At 38.3% G+C, this 24,083-nt stretch overlaps 1 non-coding gene across 1 annotated transcript; it reads left to right on the plus strand.

Annotated features, from left to right (window-relative positions):
• The first annotated feature begins 428 nt into the window (after window positions 1-428).
• On the plus strand, window positions 429-536 carry LOC148565270 (small nucleolar RNA R71). The gene has a single exon (XR_015885026.1). It is a non-coding gene; the product is annotated as a small nucleolar RNA R71 (small nucleolar RNA).
• The last annotated feature ends 23,547 nt before the right edge of the window (window positions 537-24,083 follow it).

A 24,083-nucleotide genomic window follows, 5' to 3' on the forward strand; every position in this document is an offset into this window, starting at 1 on the left:
TAGAAGTTATAAGTAGCTGCCACAGTATTATCCTCTTGTTGGAGCTGCGGGCATTCATCAGTATAATGACTATAATCAGCACATATGCCGCATACTCTTTGGGAAACTAACTGTTGGCTTTGTTGTGGTGGGGAAGGCTGAGCTTGTTGTTGTTGATTCAACTGTAATTGCTTCAGTAGGTTGGTCATTTCACATATGCTCTGTGTAAGGGCAGAAGTCTCAGTGCTAGTGGAAATTTCTGCAACAGCTTTTGAGTGGGTGCTCTTGTGCCTGTGATTCCTGGTGGATTCATCTAAGTCGCTGATCAGTTGCCATGCTTCATCTACGGTCTTGTACTTCTTCAGAGAACCATTACTAGCACCATCTAGTATAGTTTTATCCCGAGGCTTCATGCCTTGAGTAAAATAGCTGATCAACACTAGTCTGTCAATCATGTGATGGGGACATGCGTCCAGAAGGTTCTTAAAACACTCCAAGTATTCGTAGAGAGTTTCTGATTCACCTTGAATAATGCATGAGATCTCATTCCTTAGTCTGTCTGTAACTTAAGCTGGAAAGTATTTCTCCAAAAATTCTCTCCTAAGCGTGTCCCAGTTGGTAACAGTGGCTTCAGGTTGGGAGTAGTACCACTCCCTCGCCTTTCCTTCAAGAGAAAACGGGAAGGCAGTTAACAAAATAGAAGTTTCATTCGCACCCTGACGCCTAACAGTAGAACAGGCTGTCTGAAAATCCCTGAGTTGCTTGATGGGCTCCTGAGCAGGTAAGCCATGAAACTTGGGCATTAAGTTGATTAGTGCAGTCTTCAGTTCAAAATCTGCAGCCAGAGTTGGGTGATGCACTTGATATGGCTGCATTGTAAAATCTGGGGCTCCAGCTTCCTGGAGAGTAATCCTCCTAGGTTCTGCCATTCTATTTGCATGTGAATCAACTGAATTAGTAGTAAAGGAGCTTGTCTCGCTCTCGGATGGCGGTTCAGATTCGCCCTCAGATGAGACTGGTGAATCGATAACAATCACTTCACCACCCTCAAAGGCTAAACAATGTCGAGCTCGCCTAATACGTGAAATAGTCCTTTCAATTTAAGGATCAAATGCGGCTAAGCTTGGATCAGGCAGTGAATGCGTCATTCAAGGAAAGAAACATATAGCTCATGGTAAAAAAAATAAAAATAAAATATGCAAATAAAAATAAAAATATGTACACTAATTAATAATTTAGCACACAATTGCAACTCCCCGAAACTGGCACTAAAAACTGGTGCGTGGCAGAAGTTAGACCAATTAAGAGATTTTTAATAAGAGAACAGCATTGCAAGTATAGCCCTTAACTAGCTAAAATCTGCCTCACCAATTTAAAAAGGGTGTCACAAAAATTTAGAATAAAAATACTGGGAGTATGAATCCCAGGTCGTCTCCCAACGAGTTGCGAGAAAGTATGCTAATTTATTAATTAGGAATTTCCACGAGGGTTTGAGAGTTGAATAATGAGCAATTAAATAATAGTAAATTAAGGCAACAAAAACTAAGAATAATTATTAATGTTCTAAATAAAAAGCCTTGACTGGGGGAATGATTAATTGGAAGTTCTATCCTTGTTGGGGTCTCTTAAATGTAGTATTAAAAAGGTTGTTATTTTCACTTAGTTAACCCTTACTAAATAAAGGAAAGTCAAGTGATTAAGCTAACCCTTATTCGCAAATCCTAGTCCTCTCCCTTAGGAAGGTCTAGCATTAGTAAATACAGAACTAGCCAACAACTTCCAGTTTAATCAACACCTAAGCCTTCCAACTCAAGTGTCTCCTTTTAATCAACCCCCATGTCAAGTATGGAGTCTACTCCATTGACATGAATATAACACTCATAAAAATAATAGAAGAAGACATGATAAAATAAATAAAATAGGGATTCAAAATTAATTAAAAAATAAAAGTAATCCTTTGCACTAACAATTCTTGAAAATAATCCAATTACTACTTTAAACAAGAATTAAGAATAAAAGAGTAAGTAAGGAAACAAACTAGAATAATGTCTTCAACGGAGGTAATGACTTCTTCAATATCCAAAAGCATAAAACAATAAACTGGGAATGTAAAGAGAACCTAGAGGGGGAGTAATCCTCTCTAAATTCAGATAAAAAAATCCTAAAACTATCCTAATGAGAATATGTGAAGTTGTGTCAAGTTGCCTCCTGAGTCTCTGCATTTTCTCTGGCTTTATTCTGTGTTTCTAGACCGAAAACTGAGTCAAAACGCGGCCCGAAATCGCCCCCAGCATTTTCTGTTAATTCTACAGATCGCGTAGGTCACGCGTACGCGTCATCCACGCATTCGCGTCATTCAGCGATTTTCCTTCTCACGGGTCTGCGTCGTTCGTGCGTTTGCGTCATTTGTGCAGACTCCAATCCATGCGTACACGTCAGGCACACGCACGCGTCGCTGCAATTTCTCCATTTCGCACGCCCGCGTGAGCCATGCGCTTGCGTCAGTGTTTGCTGGTCATCTCCTTAGTTTCTTGTATTCCTTCCATTTTTGCAAGCTTCCTCTCCATTCTCTAAGTCATTCCTGCCCTATAAAGCCTGAAACACTTAACACACGGATCACGGCATCGAATGGTATAAAGGAGAATTAAAATATACTAATTAAAGGTCTCTAGGAAGCAAGTTTTCAACCATAAAAGAATACTAGGAAGGAGTTATAAAATCATGCAATTAGTATGAATAAGTGGGTGAAGACTTGATGAAACCACTCAATTAAACACAAGATAAACCATAAAATAGTGGTTTATCACTAACACATGCGGGAAAACCGGAATAGCTCCTCAAATTTGTCTGTATACTCAGATATGGACATAGCACCATACTTCAGTTGTAGTAACTCCAGTTCCTTGGCCGTCCTGGCAGAATTCGGAAAGTACTTTTTATAAAATTCTACATGGAAGGCATTCCAAGAAATAGGATCATCATCATGCTGTAGGAGACGTCGGGCTCCCTGCCACCAACGTGATGCTTCTCCAGTGAGCAGATAGGTAGCAAATTCAATACACTGCCTTCAGGTACCAACTACACTTGCAGTGCTCGCTCCATAGCCTGAAACCAAGTATCGGCTTCAGTCAGATTGGTGGTTCCCTTGAACTTAGGTGGATTAATCTTTAAGAAGGTTCCCCGTGTTATCGGGCCCTGAGCTTCACTTCTGCCATTGCCATTATTATTTATCTGTTGCACAAGAGCCTCCGTGATCGCCTGCATAGCAGCAACCATGTTCTCCAGCGCCGCCATAAAGTTTACCGAGTTATTTAGGTTGATTCCCGGTCCCTGAGCACTAGTATGACCTCTCTCACAACCTCGACCGCGTCCACGAGGCGCCGTCTGGTTCCTATACACACCAAACAATCGATATCAAGTTGATCAGTCTCAATATCGGAAGTATACTGCTTCACAGTACCAAAGGTACACTCATGGACTTCATGCTAGGCGTATCAGCTAGATACCCTAACTAGCACAGGCACAGACTCAGAGTATGCATTGAAGCATAAGCAATTCTATCCCTCAGGCTCACGAGGATGAACTGCTCTAATACCATATTGTAACACCCTAATATTCAAATCCTTATGCTCGAGTCATAAGTCAATGATAATAAAGTGGTACGACTCTCATGGTGGATTTTTAATATATAAATATAAGTAAAATTGAAAGGAGTATTAATCGAGAAGTCTGAAAAGAGTAAAAATAAAATCACGAAGTCGTATCACTCATGCATCGGCAACTAAAAGATAAAGCGTGAAGTCGAAAATGATATACAAACAAAGTTATAAAGGAAAGTAAGCGAAGGACGATATATAGATATATATAACATAAGTAGATAGCCACTAGTCGTGACCCGCGAAGTTTAGGCCGGCTATGGTACAGTATGAAAGTAGTTGACAATAGTACCTCCTAATCTCTCCCAAAAGAAACATAAGAGCCTCTATAGGCAAGTTCAAAATAGTTCAATACATAATATAAGCTTTTCAAAATAAAGGTGGAGAGATCCTAAGCAAAATATAAAGTAGAGAATATAAAGATCTTCGCCATCTCTCAAATGAACCACAGCTCACATCTGAGCACCTGGACCTGTATCTGAAAAACAAGAGATATATACGGAATGAGAACCCCGACCCATGGGTTCCCAGTACGGTAAAAGTGCCAAATAAATACAATGCATTCTAATAAAAACTCACTAAGCATCCTAAACTTCATTTCACCAAACATTCATCTTATGTTCTCACTAATCCATAAATAGGAAACGGTCATAAGGGAATGATAAATGTAATTCATCTTTCTCATGTTTCCCAACTTTCTAACTCTCTAATGAATCAGAATCAGAATCATAAACAAACCATCACCAGTTATTCTGTCTCGGCAATTCTATATCAATACCTCATATCCTCACCTAGAATAAGTGAAATCATTTCACTGCGTCTACCCAGGGAGTTCAATTTATTTCATTCGGTAATCATCATTTTAAATTAATCGTATCATCATTCTATTTCAACAAGAACAGCCCTCAGCGTCAACCGACACCAGCATGAGGGACCTTTCAATTGTAGAAACACAATCAATACAGACAAGTAATACATAATTAAAGTACAAGTAGAACAAGTAGCACATAATCAGGTAACATAGCATATATGATATAGCAATCCAAAATGAATAGGCAAACCCAAACAATTCAAACATATGCAAATGATGTATACCTGCCCTATGGCTGATGATATCATCTGTTGGTTATCAAGCCAACCCGATGTGTCCGGTAGCTAATTCGGGGACAGTCTCTCTGTTGCGTATTAATATCATTAGAGGGAATACGTGCCTGATACATGGATTGTTGTCGGTCTAGATTTTCTTCCTAAAGAAAGGAATTACATTGTTGTAAGCATAGCTCCAAACCAACAAACAACTCTCACATCAAATTAAAATTTGGTTGTCACAAATAACAAACCCAATAAAAATTAACTGAAGTATTTAAACATCGGGTCATCTCACAAGGAATTGCAATGAAGTGTATGCTTATTGGCTATGAAGGAACAAGGGGGTTTGATTTATAAGGGGCGGAAAATAAATGGCAAGAAAAGTAAATCAAGCAAGCAATTAGAGAAAGAAAAATAAAGAAAAACAATTAATAAAGAGAGACATTCATGGCAAGAATTGAGATCATAGGCCTTCCATCCTAGTCACTAATAACAATAATTAACAAGAATTTATCTTATTACGTCATCCCCAATGATGGAAGAAGATATAGGTTATCTTTCATGAGAGAAAGTCTAACAAGACTAGCTAATCTCAATCCAAATGTCCTAATCAAATCACTAATTGGATTAGCAAGAGATTAGAGTCAATGGAAATGATATTAACTAACAACTCTAGATCACCAACATAGGTTGGGTTTTCATGACTCAAGATTGCCTAATTACTCTTTCCAAGCCAAGAATGCTCAAAGTCTACACTAAAGCCCAACCAAGCATTTTGTCAAACACTTGGTGGGTACAAATGGAAAGCATAGTAAAAGTGCAAGAATAATAAATCTACCAACTACCAATTGCAAGAAAAGTAAATTCACAAATCAATCAACAATTAAAAGAACATCAAACATAAATTTCATAAAAGAGATCCAAATCCATAAGAGTTCATCATCACAAAGAGAACAAAAAGGGAAATTAACAAGAGAGAGCAAGAGAGTTATATCACTAGAGCATAAAATTGTAGAAGAAACAAGATGAAGGCAAAGAATTAAACATGGATCTATGATGCAATTAACCCTAGGAACCCTAATTCTAGAGAGAAAAGGGAGCTTCTCTCTCTAGAAACTAACCTACATAATGCTAAGTTACAAAAAAATTGCTCCCCCTTTGCTTGGACTTCAATTCTACATGAAATACACTTATAAACAAGTTGGATTTAGGCTTGGACAGCTCAGAAATTGCCCCCAGCGTTTTGCCTTAAAGTGGGTCACGTGAGAGTATCGGCGCGTACGCGCCATGTGCGCGTGCGCGTTGATTGGCTGTTTCTTCATCCGCGCGGATGCGTCATGTACGCGTGCGCGTCTCTATGCGAATCCACTTTGCGCGCGCGCCTTGTACACGTGCGCGCCCATTGATGAATTCCCAATCTTTGTCTCTTCATGCATTCTCCTCTTTGTATGCTTTTTTCCTCATTTCTTCCATCCAATACTTGCCTTATAAACCTGAAATCACTCAACAAACACATCAAGGCATCGAATGGAATTAAAGTGAATTAAAATCATCAATTTAAGGGCCTAAAAAGCATGTTTTTACACTTAAGCACAATTCAAGAGAGAAGTACAAAACCATGCTATTTCATTGAATAAATGTGGGAAAAAGGTGATAAAATCCCCTAAAATAAGAACAAGATAAACCACGAAATCGGTGTTAAGCAAACCTCCCCATACTTAAACTAAGCATGTCCTCATGCTAAAATTAAGAAAGAAGCAAAGGGTATCAACATTTATTCAATGCAAACTAACAAAATGCAATCTATCTATATGCAACCTATTTACATGAATGCAATGTCTTAGTCAAAATAAATCGATTTTCTAGAATACAAATGCAAGCACAAGGGCTAAGGCAATAGCAATCAAAGCAAACCATAATTGGATTGAATCATTGAAAGATTTTACAAACTTGCAAGAAAAGATTATCACGGTTGGAAACATGTAATTGAGCGATCAAACCCTCACCGGATGTGTATCTGCTCTAGGCACTCAGGTGTATGGGGTTGATTCACTCAATTCTCCCCCAATCATGCTTTCTAAGATTTGCTTTTCATCTAACAATCAACAATTACTTTATGCATTCATACAAATATCATGAGGGCTTTCCCATAGGTTGTAATGGTGCTAGGGTTAAGGTAGGGTGCATATGATCAAGTGAGCTTGAAATTTGAATCTTTGATTAACTTAAACTTCCCACCTAACCTATGACAACCTATACAATTCTAAACAAACTTAACTACCCATTCTTCACTTTTTCACACACTCATGCATTCTCTTTCGATCACCACACATATGCATTGATTATTATTGAACTTCACTTTGGTGCATTTTTGTCCCATTTTTATTGCAATTCTTTTTCTTTCTTTTTCTATTTCTATTTTTCTATTTTATTTATTTTATTTATTTTATTATTATTTTTTTTTCATTAATTTTTTTTCTTTTCAAACTAAAATATATACAAGAACATCAATGCATATGGTTTACACATGATTAATATATGAGTATGTACCCAATTCCCAAGATTCTCAACACAAATACAAAAACACACTTTTATCTCTACCCAATGTTCCCAACTCTCCCAAAATCAAATGATAAATACTCTCACTAGCCTAAGCTAATCAAAGATCCAAATTAAGGGATATTTATTGTTTTTCACTTAGGCTTGTAATGTGCTACAATTAAGAACAAATGGGTTAAGCATAGGCTCAAATTGGCTAACAATGGAAGATAAAAAGGTAGGCTATTTGGGTAAGTGAGCTATTCGAACAATGGCCTCAATCATGTAATTGCATGTATACATAGAATAATGGACATATAGAATTAAACAAATGAAAGATTACAATCATAGAAAGAGGATGATGCACACAAGAATGAAAATAAGTGGCTATATGATGTAGCCACAAGGCTCAAATCTCACATGCTTGTATTCTTAGCTCAAAAACATGATCCACAATTGTATAATTCAAGCAAGTTCTAAAAAAAATTTTTGTTTCAATCAATTGGGTGCCCTATAGATAAAATCCTTGGAAAATATCATGATTTTGACTAAGCTTAATATATACATATGCAATGCAACCAAAAATCCTAAAAGACCTAAAAATGAAATGCAAAAGTGTTGGGATTAGAAACTTGTCACCCAAAAATGCCGAGCGGTCAGATGACCTCCCCACACTTAAAAGTTTACACCGTCCTCGGTGCATCCAAAGATGAACCAGGGGGTACGGCGACTCTCCGAGTTGCCACCTTCATCTGGTAGGTCAACCGGTGCTGCGTGTTCTTCCTTCCGCTTCCATTTTTGCTTATGGTGCATCGATCATGAAAAACAAAATAAACACCGTAAGATGAGAAAATACAAAAGCAAGGAAGCGTGAATTGTTGGGATGAGGTAAGAACCACTAGAATGGAGTGAGTGAATTATTGTAACATTGATGAAAAATAAGTGTGTGGGTTCTAAAATTGTGCGCGGTTTAGAACACACACAATAGTACAAAAAGTTATGTCACAATTATACTAAAGAAAGCGTACACTTCGCTCATTCTAGTGTGCTTGAGATACTTTGAAAGACTTGTAGGTTAAGCCAACCGAACAAGTAGTGAAGAAGCATAAAAGCATTCAAGCAAAAATCAAGTGATTGTGAAATTGGATAATGAATGGGCATTGATTGATGTGTAAGTAATTGATGAACAAAATGGTATAGAGAGCTCACACATCAAATAATGACACATATTGATGTTGTTGCAACACCTAAGTGACATAGAGGTCAAACACATGGATGCTATGAAACTTAGGAAAAAAGGATATAGAAGTCAAAAATCATTTCACATAGCAAGCATAGTCCACAATGCTTGAAAAGCTCAAAAAATACATCACTAGGTAAGCTTTCGATCCAATTTCACAATTCCACAATCTCAATGCATGAAATAGGTGATGATCAATTAGAACAAGCATCCTAAAAAAATGCATTGATAATATACAATTGCCTAACAATGGATGATGAATGCATGGTGGCCAAAACATGCAATTCAAAGAGGTAAGATGCATGAAGACAATGTAACAAGTACTTGGTATTCAAAAGTGTTAAACATGAAAAATTCCAAACCAAGTAACCAAATACAACCTCAACAAAGAAATCCAACAATGACAATTAACTATAATGATGTTAAGATAACATCCTATTAGTAATAAGCAGCAGTAAATGGTAAACAAGATTAGTAATCCCACACTTATAACGGAAAACAAAAATTAAACTAACTAACTAACTAACTAAAAGAAATGGTGTTACATAATATTTGGTAGTGTTGGATGATGATTGAAGGGTGGAAAGAAAAGAAGAGAAGAGAGAAGAATGAAAGAAATGGAAAGAGGAGAAGAAAAGAAGATGAGTGAAATAGGGCAATCCACACGTGCGTGTCATGTGCGCGTAAGCGTGGATTGATGAAATGGAAGCGACGCGTACGCGCGGCTGACGCGTACGCATGCATGGCAAATCAGAGAGTCGATGCATACGCGCAAGGTATGCGTGCGCGTGCCTTGGGCACAAAGTTGGCACACTTCAGGCACAACTCTCGGGTGAATGTATGGAGGGGGAAACTTCCAATCCACACGTACGCGTGTGTGACGCGGGCGCGTGGATGGTCAAAATTGCTTAGGGCACGCGTACACGTGAGTGACGCGTACGCGTGGGTTGGTGCCCTATTTTTCAAAAATTTTTCTAAGTTTTTGCACCAAACCAAGCATTCCAAACCTCCAAACAACTACCAAAACACCACAAAACCTTATTTAACACACTAAACTACCAAACAAACTTAACAAATCAATCAAAACATGAAATTAAACATATTTTACCAATATGTACAAAAGAGAAAAATGAAAGGGTATTACTGATGAGATATTTTGGAGGAAAAATAAATCTCTCCCAAAACACGCAAATCTAACCGGCAAGTGCACCGGGTCGTATCAAGTAATAAAAACTCACGGGAGTGAGGTCGATCCCACAGGGATTGAAGGATTGAGTAATTTTAGCTTAGTGGTTGATTTAGTCAAGCGAATCAAGATTTGGTTGATGGTTTTGTGACTTGCAGAAATTAAATTGCATTGAAGTAAAGAGAACAAGAAATAAATTGCTGAAACGTAAAGGACAAGAAATTAAATAGCAGAAACTTAAAGTGCAAGAAATATAAATTACGGAATCTTAAAGTGCAAGAAATGTAAACAGCTGGAATTGTAAAGGGAATTGGGGAATGGATTTGCAGAAATTAAACAAGGAAAAATTAAATTACATCAAACAGAAGAGGGAAAGGGAATTAGGATTGAACCGGATATGAAGCAGAAAAGTAAATGAACGTAGAAGGCAGTAAACAGAGAAGTGAAATGGGAAATTCAGATCTCAGGTCCCAGAGACTAGAAAACCAAGTCTAGATCTCAATGCCTTCCTAGATCCAACAAGAACAATTGCAAGGAAATTGTAAATTGCAAGGAAAATAGATGAAGAGCAATTAACCGGAAATGAAATTCAATTAGCAGTAAAGAAACAGAGATCCAAGATTGAGATTGAAACAGAATTTCTTCAATTCTCCAATCCAAGATCCAAGACAAGTGTAAAATGAAATTGAAAGCAATGAAAGCAAAGAAATTAAAGTTCACTAAAGCTCTCCGAAAACTATTATGAAAACTCCAAAAGAAAGCTCTCCGAAGAACTTGAATTCTATCCTATTTATACACTTTCTTTAAATGATCTTCAAGCCTTGAGTTGGGCCTTTGCTCTTGGTGGAATTGGGTTGAAAGAGGCCTTGGTTGATTGCTCTTGAAGTTTGGAGAAGAACCGAAGTGAACCAATTGAACCGGTTTTGAGGTTAGCAAAAGTTGGACCAAAAGTTTGAGCCAAAGTTAGGGGTCTAACTTTGGCTCCAACTTTTCATATCAGCTAGCACATTTTACTGGTATGAACGTTGGTGCCAACGTTAGGGGTCTAACTTTGACCCTAACGTTGGCAATGCCTTGTGTGCTAGTGGCGCCAACGTTAGCCACCAAGTTAGGGGGCTAACGTTGGCGCAAACCTTTGCTCCTTTCCCATTGTAATTCATGTGCCAACGTTAGCCTCCAAGTTAGGGGGCTAACGTTGGCGCAAACGTTGGTGCCCAGGGGAGAAATTTTCAAGTTCCAATGTTAGCCTCCAAGTTAGGGGGCTAACGTTGGGGCTAACTTTTGCTCCTTCCCCATTGTAATTCATGTGCCAACGTTAGCCTCAAAGTTAGGGGGCTAACGTTGGCGCAAACTTTTGGTGCCCAGGGGAGAATTTTCAAGTTCCAACGTTAGCCTCCAAGTTAGGGGGCTAACGTTGGGGCTAACTTTTCAACCAAAAGTTTGTGCAAAAGTTTGATGCTAACTTTAGGTCCAGCTTCTTGCTTCCTGGTTCAATTTCACTTATTCCATTGTCTTCTCTTTACTCCTAGCTATTCCTTCTTGCTTCAACCTTTCTCCAAGCTTTCTTCACCTATCATTAATCAACCAAACTCATCAAAGCTATGCTCAAAATCATGAGATATTCAATCTTTCATAATATGCAACAAATATAGCATAAAACCTCATGAAATGGCATGAATTCATATATGGTTGGTTCAATCAAGGGAAACATGAAAATCTACTCAATTCGCTTGCTTGTAGCTCAAGAAAGTGCATAATTCTAATGAAAACAAAAGAAAAAGACTAGCTAAAATAGGCTAGGATGACTTGTCATCACAACACCAAACTCAAAGCTTGCTTGTCCCCAAGCAAGAAATAGATTTATGCTCCAAGGTTCTTTTAATTAAGATGGATTGAGGAACACTTGTAAAGTACAGTGAGTGAAGTGATCAAGTAACAGTGGGGTGAACTCTAAATCATATGCTCATGCAAGGGCTTCAGTGCTCACTAGTCCTTACATATTGGGAGTCGTAGGTCTTAGGATTTTCATCCAAATGGTATCATGGAGATCTCTTTATATGTAATCACCTTGAAGCAGCTTATAATTTCTGTGCTTTGGCCTCGACTCTAAGTATCATGTCTCAAGGCGGCTCTTTAGATAAGCTTTCAATCAATACTCCTAAACCAGTTGGTTTTAAGGTATTAGGTGTTAAAGCACCCCTAAGGATTTACTTGCTCAAGCCTCTTTCCTGGACACACTTCAACCACAAGCATTTACTAGGATAACAACTCTTTGAGTTTTTGTTTCTTTCTTTCTTTTTCTGCCTAGTAATTGATGCTCAGAGCCTTGGGCCATATTCTTTTTGTTTTTGTATTTTCTTTTCTTTCTTTTGTTTTGTTTGCTGCTTCTTGGATCAATAGATTTTTGAGAATCTCCACAATACTTCTTTGAACTTCATGTCCCGCCTATGAGCTCCCATGCAAGTTTTCACAAGCATGCAACCTCAATACATTATCATACAACTAGAACCACCACTTCTCCTAATCTTTTGCTTGCCTCAAAATTGTTTAATTCCTCAATCCTTCTTTTCAAAGAACTTTCATGTGATGCATTTCTTGGAAATTAAGTGCAAACAAGTTTTGAAGATGAGAATGTTGTGAATGATCAAGCCTCTTGCTTATTGAATTATAAAGGAAAACCATGCTATGCATGCAGGCAGGGGTATAAAAAAAACTATACTATGCAGACAGGCAGCAACTTGCACTAGCAGCAATATTTGATGTAAACAATCACTTAACAATACAACCTGTTGGAGTTCACTTGCTTTCCTTCTCATCACCATTGCTGACCTTTATGTTCATCTTTTGTTTCTTTGGTTGATGATTCTTAATCCCTCCAAAGGCTTGTATGATGCTCTGCAATGATATTGGAAGTTGCTTGTTCCCCAAGCACTTAGAAACAATGGTTAGCATGCAGGATTTATTTGTGGGCCTTTGTACTTACTTTGGTGTGAGAACACCAAACTTAGTACCTTGCCAATGGTTCTTGTGCATCAGATTAACCATGTGTAAAACTCTTGTTCTTTTTCAAAAAATGACAAAACTGAAAACTAGGAAACAGCAGAATAGTTAACTAATTCATCCATCATGCTTGAAGCCAGCATTATGCAGAAAATGAGAATGTGTTTTATGATGGGATTTTGGTGAAACACTAAACTTAGAATCCTTCATTCTCCCTTATATTGTTTTGGTGTGCAGCACCAAACTTAGCTTCTTTGCAATGTAGATAAACTAATTAACCTTTTTATTAAAATAATTATGAAAGGAAAACTACCTCAGGTTGGGTTGCCTCCCAACAAGCGCTCTTTTATTGTCACTAGCTTGACATCCTCTGTGCTTGCTTATTTCAGATTCTGAGCTTTCTTCTCCTTGTCCCATTGTCCATCTAAGTGAGGCTTTGCTTCCTTCTTACTTGTTTCTGTGAGGTTTTTGGCTAATTGTTCTATTTGCTTCCCAATTCCCCCGAGTAGGTCCTCATAGTGTTTGTTCATCCTCTTTAGATGTGTCATCATTCTCTCTACTCCACTTTCTAGATTGGAGATCCTTTGAGAATTCTGTGAGATTGTGTGGTGATGTTGTTGCAAATTTGGGATTGTGTCACTGGGCAGTGAGCTTGAAGGTCTCTCAATAGAAATTTGCTTGGAGAGCTGCCCAATCTGCCTCTCTAGGATCTTCAATGAGGCTTCATGGTTTTTGTTTGTTATTTCTTGGTGTTTCATCATTTTTTCTATCAAGGTCTCCAAGTTGGTGAGTCTTTGAGGTTCAGGTGGTGCTTGTGGTGGGTTGTGAGATGTGGGTGGTGGGTGGTAGGCATTTTGGTTAGTGAGTTGGTTGTTGGAGTTGAAGTTCCTTGGTTCCTGATGTTGAGGTTCTCTCATTCTGAAATAAGAGTGTGGCTTCCATGGTGGAAATTGTTCATTCACTGTGGTGGAGTGGAGAAAATCAATTTGTCTGGCCATTGACTCCAATTGTTGCTGAGTTTGCTGATGTAGCTGTTTGCTTTGATTCATGACTTCCTTCACTCCTTCAAAATTCATTGTATCTTCCTCCAAAGTTGCATTCTGTGGTGTCTCACATGAGTGTTGGTTGTTGGTTCTCTTGTCGTTGAACCTTGCAGTTCCTTGACTAGTTGCTGTTGCTTTGAGTAAATCATTTGAAGAGTGATCTACTGCTCTTCTCATTTCTGGGGTTAATCCTTCCTAAAATGCTTGGAAAGCCACTTTGTCATTTGCTTTCTTGTATCTTTCCCATGCTTTGAGCAATGGTTCTTCCTCTCCTTGCATGAATGGATGTGTTCCCTCTTTCATCTTGATGTTTTGTCGGGATGTAGAGAATTTGGCTAGAAATTTGGCAACCAGACCATCCCAACTAGTGATACTTCCTTGGGGAAGAGTTTCAAGCCATTGTGCTGCCTCATCCTTTAGTGAGAAAGGGAATAGCAAGAGCTTGTAGACATCATGATTGACAACATCACAGATCCTCAGAAAAATAGATAGATGCTGTTCAGAATCTTCCAAGGGATTTCCACCATAAGAACAATTGTTCTCTATTAGTGTAATGAGTTGCGGCTTCATGTTGGGATGTTCTTCTTTCCTGTGACATATGAATCAATCAATAGAAAACACAGTGATTCTCTTGAAAATTGAGTGTAGCCGGTTGAGACAAAACTTCAAACAGTTAGTGGGTTAGTCAAAATTAGAGAAAAATAGAGAAAAAGTGCTTGATCTAGATTACCACCTCACTTAATCATTGTCAATCTAATCAATCCCCGGCAACGGCGCCAAAAACTTGATGAGATATTTTGGAGGAAAAATAAATCTCTCCCAAAACACGCAAATCTAACCGGCAAGTGTACCGGGTCGTATCAAGTAATAAAAACTCACGGGAGTGAGGTCGATCCCACAGGGATTGAAGGATTGAGCAATTTTAGCTTAGTGGTTGATTTAGTCAAGCGAATCAAGATTTGGTTGATGGTTTTGTGACTTGCAGAAATTAAATTGCATTGAAGTAAAGAGAACAAGAAATAAATTGCTGAAACGTAAAGGACAAGAAATTAAATAGCAGAAACTTAAAGTGCAAGAAATGTAAATTACGGAATCTTAAAGTGCAAGAAATGTAAACAGCTGGAATTGTAAAGGGAATTGGGGAATGGATTTGCAGAAATTAAACAAGGAAAAATTAAATTGCATCAAACAGAAGAGGGAAAGGGAATTAGGATTGAACCGGATATGAAGCAGAAAAGTAAATGAACGTAGAAGGCAGTAAACAGAGAAGTGAAATGGGAAATTCAGATCTCAGGTCCCAGAGACTAGAAAACCAAGTCTAGATCTCAATGCCTTCCTAGATCCAACAAGAACAATTGCAAGGAAATTGTAAATTGCAAGGAAAACAGATGAAGAGCAATTAACCGGAAATGAAATTCAATTAGCAGTAAAGAAATAGAGATCCAAGATTGAGATTGAAACAGAATTTCTTCAATTCTCCAATCCAAGATCCAAGACAAGTGTAAAATGAAATTGAAAGCAATGAAAGCAAAGAAATTAAAGTTCACTAAAGCTCTCCGAAAACTATTATGAAAACTCCAAAAGAAAGCTCTCCGAAGAACTTGAATTCTATCCTATTTATACACTTTCTTTAAATGATCTTCAAGCCTTGAGTTGGGCCTTTGCTCTTGGTGGAATTGGGTTGAAAGAGGCTTGGTTGATTGCTCTTAAAGTTTGGAGAAGAACCGAAGTGAACCAATTGAACCGGTTTTGAGGTTAGCAAAAGTTGGACCAAAAGTTTGAGCCAAAGTTAGGGGTCTAACTTTGGCTCCAACTTTTCATATCAGCTAGCACATTTTACTGGTATGAACGTTGGTGCCAACGTTAGGGGGTCTAACTTTGACCGTAACGTTGGCAATGCCTTGTGTGCTAGTGGCGCCAACGTTAGCCACCAAGTTAGGGGGCTAACGTTGGCGCAAACTTTTGCTCCTTCCCCATTGTAATTCATGTGCCAACGTTAGCCTCCAAGTTAGGGGGCTAACGTTGGCGCAAACGTTGATGCCCAGGGGAGAAATTCTCAAGTTCCAATGTTAGCCTCCAAGTTAGGGGGCTAACGTTGGGGCTAACTTTTGCTCCTTCCCCATTGTAATTCATGTGCCAACGTTAGCCTCAAAGTTAGGGGGCTAACGTTGGCGCAAACTTTTGGTGCCCAGGGGAGAATTTTCAAGTTCCAACGTTAGCCTCCAAGTTAGGGGGCTAACGTTGGGGCTAACTTTTCAACCAAAAGTTTGTGCAAAAGTTTGATGCTAACTTTAGGTCCAGCTTCTTGCTTCCTAGTTCAATTTCACTTATTCCATTGTCTTCTCTTTACTCCTAGCTATTCCTTCTTGCTTCAACCTTTCTCCAAGCTTTCTTCACCTATCATTAATCAACCAAACTCATCAAAGCTATGCTCAAAATCATGAGATATTCAATCTTTCATAATATGCAACAAATATAGCATAAAACCTCATGAAATGGCATGAATTCATATATGGTTGGTTCAATCAAGGGAAACATGAAAATCTACTCAATTCGCTTGCTTGTAGCTCAAGAAAGTGCATAATTCTAATGAAAACAAAAGAAAAAGACTAGCTAAAATAGGCTAGGATGACTTGTCATCAATTACCAAGGTGGGGTGTCTCCCACCTAGCACTTTTGGTTATTGTCCTTAAGTTGGACTTATGGGGAGCTATCCATCAAGGTGGCTTGTGCTTGAATCCATCCTTGAACATCCACCAATGCTTGGACTTCCATTGCGCTTCATCATTCAAAGTTAATAACTCCAAGCTTTTATGGAGTTCTTCACAACCCATGGGCTCCCAAAGTTGATTTTCCTTGTGTGATCCGGGATCCCACACTTTGTTTTCACACCCGTCTTTAATTTGATCACTTTGATTCCGTCCGGGTGGCAAGAGAGATGAATTCTCATGAAGGCACCAAACTACCCTCCTAGACCCATTCAATTGAGCACCCCACCAATCCATGCTCCTTGAGGCTTCAACCATAATGAGGCTAGATTTACAACGCCAACCACTAAACATTCTCCTCTTACGCTTGATTCCACAAAGCGCCCTAAGTTGGCCAGCCATTTCAAGAATACCATATTCAAGTGGGATAATAAAGCTAAGAGTTAGAAGTTTTACCCACTCAAATGAAGGAGTAGATGACAACCTAGGTGGAGGAATTCCCAATGGTCTTGACAAAGCATGCTCCACTCCCGTCCATCCTTTTCTAGAGGCGTCCACCACTTGGCAAGGTTCTTCAAGCTCTACCTCTTGCCAAGCTTCCTTAAGTTCACATTCTTCTTCACCAAATTCTTCTATCTCTTTCCCATCACTCAAATCATAAATAGGAGGTTTGGTGAAGTCTACCTCCTTATCAATTCCAAGCATAGTGGGGAAGGACTCATCAAGCTCAAAAGGATCATATGTTGATGCGGAATCATCATAGATAGGAGGGCTTGTTACTTGGGACACTTCTTCCAATTCTTCAATCACATTGTGCCTTGGAGGTTGTGCACTCTCCTCCTCAACATCAACTTCAAACTCCATGGAAGAAGGCTCTTCAATTTGTGATCCCTCTGTGTACTCAACATATCCTAAAGCGCCAACCACTACTTCCTCTTGTTCAATAATATCAACCTCCTCCTCTTGTTGTACTTCTTGCTTTAAGTCCTCTTCTTCACCTTGGAGCTTCAAGTTCACTCCCTCACTAAGCTCTTTGGGTGCTTCTCCACATTCAAAAATGGGAGTGCCTTGATCGCACAAGCTTAGGCAGGATGAGTATATGATGCTAATGGTTTCTACCATGGTAGCCATCTTAGCTCTTAACTCTTCAAACTTCTTTTCATCCTCCTCTTGCCGCCTTAAGATATGAGATTCAAGCTCTCTTAGTTCTAGCATGAGGGCTTCATCGGGAGGTGGTGGTGGAAGAGAGGATTCATTGTTTGAGGGAAGGGCATTGTAGTTGGAAGGTGGTTCGTATTGGTGAAATTCTTGAGGTGGTGTGTATGGACTTTGTGGTTCATGGGAGTACTGGTGTTGGAATGGTGGTGGTTCTAGATATGGTTCATATGGTGGTTGGTATGGTGGATATGGGTTAGGATCATATGGAGGTGGATGGTGGTAGAAGGCTTGTGAGTGTGGTGGAGGGCTATGTTGAGGAGGGGGTTTATATACATATGATGATTGTGGTTGACAACCACAATAAGGGTCATCACATACATTAGATTGGTATGCATCAAGATTTGAATTGTACCCATAAGAAGCCGGAGGAGGTTGTTGCCAAGAAAGTTATCCATAAGCTTGGGGCTCCTCCCACCTTTGATCTCCAAATCCTTGATGCACGTCCCCATTGAAGCTTCCATTTCCTACAACATAGTTATAACCATACTCATAGCCAAAAGGAAGAGAATTCATAGTGAAAGAGAAAATAAAAACAAAGACTAATAAGAAAAAAGAGAGCGAAATTCTACACTAGCAAAAACTAGCAAACAAACCAAAATTCAAGCTATTCACAATATATACAATAGCCAATAACATAGCACCATTACAATTTCCCGGCAACGGTGTCATTAATTTGATACATGGATTGTTGTCGGTCTAGATTTTCTTCCTAAAGAAAGGAATTACTTCGTTGTAAGCATAGCTCCAAACTAACAAACAACTCTCATATCAAATTAAAATTTGGTTGTCACAAATAACAAACCCCAATTAAAATTAACCAAAGTATTTAAACCTCGGGTCGTCTCACAAGGAATTACAATGAAGTGTATGCTTATTGGCTATAAAGGAACAAGGGGGTTTGATTTATAAGGGACGGAAAATAAATGGCAAAAAAAGTAAATCAAGCAAGCAATTAGAGAAAGCAAAATAAAGAAAAGTAATTAATAAAGAGAGACATTCATGGCAAGAATTTAGATCATAGGCCTTCCATCCTAGTCACTAATAACAATAATTAACAAGAATTTATCTTATTACGTCATCCCCAAAGATGGAAGAAGATATAGGTTATCTTCCATGAGAGAAAGTTTAACAAGACTAGCTAATCTCAATCCAAATATCCTAATCAACTCACTAATTGGATTAGCAAGAGATTAGAGTCAATGGAAATGATATTAACTAACAACTCTAGATCACCAACATAGGTTGGGTTTTCATGACTCAAGATTGCCTAATTACTCTTTCTAGGCCAAGAATGCTCAAAGTCTACTCTAAAGCCCAACCAAGCATTTTGTCAAATACTTGGTGGGTACAAATGGAAAGCATAGTAAAAGTGCAAGAATAATAAATCTACCAACTACCAATTGCAAGAAAAGTAAATTCACAACTCAAATCAACAATTAAAAGAACATCAAACTTAAATTTCATAAAAGAGATCCAAATCCATCAAGAGTTCATCATCACAAAAGAGAACAAAAAGGGAAATTAACAAGAGAGAGCAAGAGAGTTATATCACTAGAGCATAAAATTATAGAAGAAACAAGATGAAGGCAAAGAATTAAACATGGATCTATGATGCAATTAACCCTAGGAACCCTAATTCTAGAGAGAAGAGGGAGCTTCTCTCTCTAGAAACTAACTTACATGATGCTAAGTTACAAAAGAATTGCTCCCTATTTGCTTGGACTTCAATTCTGGATGAAATACACTCAGAAACAAGTTGGATTTGGGCCTGGGCAGCTCAAAAATCGCCCCCAGCATTTTGCCTTTAAGTGGATCATGTGAGAGTATCGGCGCGTACGTGCCATGTGCGCGTGCGCATCGATTGGCTGTTTCTTCATCGTGCGGACGCATCATGTACGCGTTCGTGTCTCTATGCGAAGCCACTTTTGCGCGCGTGCGCCTTGTATACGTGCGCGCCCATTGATGCATTCCCAATCTTTGTCTCTTCATGCATTCTCCTCTTTGTATGCTTTTCTCCTCATTTCTTCCATCTAATACTTGCCTTATGAACCTAAAATCACTCAACAAACACATCAAGGCATCGAATGGAATTAAAGTGAATTAAATCATCAATTTAAGGGCCTAAAAAGCATGTTTTTACACTTAAGCACAATTCAAGGGAGAAGTACAAAACCATGCTATTTCATTGAATAAATGTGGGAAAAGGTGATATAATTCCCTAAAATAAGCACAAGATAAACCACGAAATTGGGGTTTATCAGCGCCCTGTCACCATTAGAGGGTATATGCGCCCTGTCACCATTAGAGGGTATCTGCGCCCTGTCGCCATTATTACAACCAGAGAGAAAACACAAGCATACTCACATTCAACATTTTCCAACATTATTCATTTGCCACATTCGTTCATTAATCATATATGCATCTCCGGCATACTCGCCACATGTTAAAGCTTCCTCAATCAATCATCATTGTTATCAAATCTCAAACATTAACCTGGAGCAAGTGGAACGAACCACAACCCTTGCTACTACCCAGGTATCACAAATACACATTCATTCATAATCACACTCCATTATTACCAATTCTCAATCAGTGACCCGGAGCAAGTGGGACGAACCACAACACTTGCTACTACCGAAGCATCTCTAGCATACATTCATTCAAAACTCCATAATTAAACTCATTATCATAATCCTTCTTCCCATCTTACCTTCTTCCCATCTCACACCCGGAGCAAGTGGACAACGCCACTACTACTACCCGGGATCACACATCACATTCAAAATTTCCATCATTATTCCCTTACCACATCTAGACATTAATCATATACATATACATACTCAGCCATAATTCAATTCTTATCATAGCCATTCGGCTCATACTGTACACACTACTTTCACCTTTATCCTTAGCAACTCATACAATTATCGTTACTCATCATTCATCATTTGTTCTCACTTTACTTCATCCACATGTTATCACATGTCCTAGCTTCTTTTCCTTACTAGGCATACTATAAAAATTTAGGGCTTAAAGGATGAAAGTGGAGGCTTAGAAGTATGGAATTCGGCTTTAAAACTCAAAACTCAATTTCTGCCGAAAACAAGGTCATGCGTGCGCGTCGCCCACGCGCACGCGTGGGAGTCATAAAAGTTGAAGGACGCGTACGCGTCAGCCACGCATACGCGTGGTGCGTTTTGTGCTCCTCGCACAAAACCAGCACAGTACCCGCGCACCTCTCTAGATTTTCTACGAGGCATTCGCATTAGTGCAGCGACGCGTACGCGTTGGCCAGGCGCACGCGTGGATGAGTAAAAATCGAGAATGACGCGTGCGCGTCGGCCACGCGTGCGCGTGGAAGCACAATTTTTCAAAATTTTTACTAAGTTAAAAAGCTGCAGAACTACATTTTCAAACCCCAAACTTCCAACACACATAACTTCTTCTAGAAAATTCCTTTTTCATCCATTTCCGAACCGTTGGAAAGATTATTAAATAAAATTTCATAAAAATCCAATTTTGAAGAATTCCAAACTCCGTGGACCGAGTTATGGACTGCCAAACTTCGTCAAAAATCAGTTTCTACTCAAAAATAGAAATCACCAATTTTTCCAATGTTCACAAGCCAAATTCATTTCCACTCATCCAAATGACCACAACCCAACCACATTCACATAATTACACTCAACTAAAACCAAACTTACCTCATTTACACAATTTCACCTAAAACTATCAAATTTCACACCTCAATTCCTCAAACCTTATTATTTGATAACCAAACCAATTATTCACACATTCAATATCCAATCCGTCAAATTCTCATCACACCAAAAATATAAATTCACACAATTCTTAACTTAATCATTAATGTACATTACATATCAACTATGCATATTAGTACCAACCATTTACACAATCCAAACTTAGTCCTAGGGGCATATACCCTAGGAATTCTCATCACACCACACGGTACTTAAATGAAACTTAAACCATACCTCTTCTAGCCAAATTAATTGAGCTTCTTCTTGGAAGTCTCCACCAACCCTTAGCTCCAAGCCTCACCAAAGCTCCACAAGCAACACTAACCTCCCAATTGTGCACCAAAATTACCAAATACACTAACATAACCAATTTCACATATATACATCAACCTAGGGTTCATGAAATGCTCATAACTAATGTTTATATAGGTTGGGTCTTAGGTTCACTTGGACCTGGTTCACTTGGTTTGGTCCGTTGGCCCAATTTTTTGCCAAAACATTTAAGATTAGCGCTTTAAATCACATTTTAAATATTTCTACCTTTCCTAATTATAAGTCCTAATTTCTTAACCTTATTTACTTATAATCAATTTTCTCAACTGCAGTACCAGACATATCTCAGCCGGTACTACCGGTCAAAATTCTAGTGCACGTTTTTACGCAGAAAACTATATTTTTTGACTCAGAAAAATTCACTGAATCCAAATATTATATTTAAATTATCAAATTCTGATTGGTAAATTTTCTAACCATATTCGCTCCTATTTAATTTATTATTTAATTAGTTATGGTTTAACCGGGTTTTACAATTCACAATCACAATTCAACCAATCCTGATCAAATAGTAATACCATACTCTTATAAATTACTTGCAATTATTCAATAAGCCTCTCGGGCATCCTTAAATTAAAACTTTTAATTTTAAAATGAACGCCCTACCTCGAAAAGTCGAACCAACGCGTTAAAGAAAACCTTTTATCCTCGGCCCAGAAACAACGGCGTCAACTCCAACTATGTTTCGCAGTGATAACAGGCACAAGAGCACCAACTAACATCAATAACTCAACCCTGACATAAAATCATCACGCAAAACTCAATAATTTATAATAGAACAGCAACAAAGAGAGGTTTTCTGAACAAAAGAGGCTTACTGGACCACTAGGAAGGAAGGACAGGGACAGCAGCAACTCAGGCTTACTTCCCGGTGACCATGGCGCCGTTCTCCGGGAGCCAGGCGTGGTGGTGCAGCCTTCTCCTCATTTGGCGGGTTTCCCTCCTCCCTATTCGTGTTCTGCTCGTCCATGATAGCAACGCTCCTCGCGACTGCCTCTCCTTTGGCGACAACGAAGCAAGGTAACTGCGACTGGACTTGAACAGCGACGGCGGCGATGGCGACATGCAGTGGCGGTGAGATGGTAACAACAGCGGTAGAAGCAGCTTAGAGGTGAGATGGGATGCAGCGACGGCGATGGAAGCTTTATCGACGGCGAGTCTGACGGATCGACGGCTCAGTGATGGTGACCTGGCAGAACGCGAGTCACGCGACGACGGCCTCCCTCCAGCAACAGTGATGGGTTACGAACGGCTTCCCTTCCCGGCATCTCAGATTCCCTCTTCTTCTCTCTTCTTCCTCGAATCCCTTGCTCCCTTCCTTTTCCCCATTTCTCCTTCCTTCTCCATCTCCGTTCTTCTCCGTTTCCCCCCTCACTTCTCTTTTCTTTCTCTATTTTTCTACTGTTGCTGCCACCGTGTGTTTGGTAAAAGAAAGGGAAACATAGGCCGCTAGTGTTAGGTTAGAAAGGGTTAGGGTTTAATTTGGGAATTTGGGTTTTGTTAATGAAAATTGGGAATTTTGGATAGTTTAGTAATTTTAATAAAATTAGGGTAATAGAGTAATTGAAAACTAATTTTAATCTAATACTAATATTTATAAAAATACTTATTTAGTTATCAACTTAATTTATTTTCAAATAAACACTCTAATTCAGTAATTAGAGTTAATCAAATTAATTTCTTTTAAAATCATAAAATAGAGTTCAAAATCTAATTATTCAAATTAAACCATATATCTAAAACTCTCATTATTTTTCAATTACTCAAACTTTTAAATTAATAATAAGAAAATATCCAATTAATATAAGATTTTTTAAAATTAATATCTTGAGTAAATAAAATAAATCATAATTAATTTATTATTTAATTTCTAAAAATTTGGAGTCTTACATAAGGTCAAATTGGATTTTTTTTTCAAGTAATAATGGGTTTATATTCAATTTTATTTCCAATGTTTAATGATTTAAATTTGAAGACTTAACATCATGTACTTCATATTTATTTTATTTGGTTTGTTGATGCTATAAAAATTTAAATAACTTTTAACTACTATAATTTAATGATATATGGATTACAAAATTTTATTATTGTTGTTTACTTTATCAGAAAATAATTTGCTATCATACATTACTACCTCATAAATGTCTTGAAAATAGGAATTTTAACCAAAATTTTTTTAAGAATACTAAAAATTAGTATTAGTGACTTTCCTTAAGTTTTCAAAAAATATATATAAATTTTCGAGACATAGGAATAACAAGATGAATTTTTTATTATATTTGGAGCTTAATATCAGCTAAAATTTGTTTAAAGAGTGACATGTACTAAATGT

This window comes from Arachis ipaensis, chromosome B5 (genome assembly GCF_059453495.1).
Source record: "Arachis ipaensis isolate K30076 ecotype BB chromosome B5, ASM5945349v1, whole genome shotgun sequence".
Classification (NCBI taxonomy): domain Eukaryota; kingdom Viridiplantae; phylum Streptophyta; class Magnoliopsida; order Fabales; family Fabaceae; genus Arachis; species Arachis ipaensis.